Source organism: Diabrotica undecimpunctata, chromosome 9 (assembly GCF_040954645.1).
Source record: "Diabrotica undecimpunctata isolate CICGRU chromosome 9, icDiaUnde3, whole genome shotgun sequence".
NCBI classification, from domain to species: Eukaryota; Metazoa; Arthropoda; class Insecta; order Coleoptera; family Chrysomelidae; genus Diabrotica; species Diabrotica undecimpunctata.
In genome coordinates, this window is record NC_092811.1 from 78523524 (window position 1) to 78525171 (window position 1648).

Consider the following 1648-nt stretch of genomic DNA (forward strand, 5'->3'; position numbering starts at 1 on the left):
GGAAAAAGTAGATGGAAAACGAGGCTCAGGAAGGCGAAGGATTTCCTGGCTGAAGAATCTATGTATGTGGTTCAACACAACAAATATTTTCAGACCAGCAGTGTGCAAAGTACAAATTGTCATGATAGTCGCCAATATCCGAAACGGGTAGACACTACAAGAAGATCTAAAAAACTGAATATAAATCTACTCCAGTGCTCCATCATCTTGATAATTTTGTTTATTCAGTGTTAAATATGGTTTTCAGACTTAAGTAATCACTTTGTTTTAAAAAATGGTCATACAAAAATTAACACAACGAACTTCAAATAAAGAAATCTATGCATAATAAATTAAAAAATAGAAAACTTGAGCTGGGTAAAAAAGAATTTATTATAACAATAATATAATTTAAATATTTATTGAAGCCTCATACACTATACAGCCATGTAGCCAATCATAAATTTAAGAATTCTTCACTGTCAGAATCTGAGCCACTCATATTACCAGTGTCTATTATGATTGGTTTAATGTTAGTGTCAACCATATTTTTTTCTCGGATATACCACTTTGTAATAATTTCATGAGTATGTTTCACACATTTTTCCCAAATTTCTGTGTTACATTGGTTTAGTGCCTCTTTCCACATATTTATAACAGCATTATCAGAATGTCCATCTCTACCAAGATTCTTATTGTAATATGACTTGCAGTTTGCCCAAATTAATTCAATAGCGTTGAATTCACAGTGATAAGGAGGTAGTCTCAACACTTCATGGCCGTGTTCTTTTAGTAGTTCATGCTAACAGATGTTTTGCCAATAAATGCAACTTCTTTATCCCTTAATTCATTACTTATACTTTGCAGAGTAACATGTTTCTCTAAAAAAAAAAGAACAGATAAGTACAGAATAAACCACACTGTTATAACTAGTTCAATGAAAAAGAAGTAATACTTTGATTTTATAAAACTATAAATTATTTCAAATTAAAAAACTCACAAGAAAATTGACTTAATATCCATTAATGTATTCAGCAGAAATTTTCTTAAACTACTCTCAACAATCTTTTTTACAACATACATTTATATAAAGTATTGATTAAAAAGTACCTTCTGGTTATCATGGTACATGATACCATTATCTTATGGTATATCAAATTCAGATTGAAGAAATTTTTAACTACTTACTTTGTTGGTACATGTCGTATACTGTATTACGCACTGCCATTTTTGATCCCTCAGACAGATCAGTTGTTTTGTTTTTCGGACGAGGTCTACTTTTGCCTGGCTTTGAAAGAATGTGATTATTTTCTTTCCTTTTAATAATTGTACATACTGTTCGTCGTTATATTTTTATTGCAGCAGCTACTCTCTTAAATAAAGAATTGTTTAATGATTTTCATAAACGAACATACATTTCAATATGTTACCTGTTGAACAGACGAAAATGGCTCCAAAGGCCCTGCATTTACTTTTTCTAATTCGAAATACTCCAACACATTCAACACAAGTTGCTAAGCTTGAGAAGTTAAAGGCTTGCCAGGCATACTCTAAAAATAAAAACCTTTAAAAATATTTCATATTGTCCGTTGACGTAGTTTTAGCTATATTTAAATAATTAATGTCAATTTAGAGGTTAAAAAAATTTATTATTCGTTATTAGCTAATA

General features: G+C 30.1%; 1 long non-coding RNA gene across 1 annotated transcript; it reads right to left on the bottom strand.

The window, feature by feature from the left end:
- Nucleotides 1-384: 384 nt before the first annotated feature.
- On the bottom strand, nt 385-1366 carry LOC140450174 (uncharacterized). The gene is made up of 2 exons (XR_011951979.1): nt 1168-1366; nt 385-860 (listed from the first exon to the last, which is right to left on the bottom strand). It is a non-coding gene; the product is annotated as an uncharacterized lncRNA (long non-coding RNA).
- Between the last annotated feature and the right edge of the window lie 282 nt (nt 1367-1648).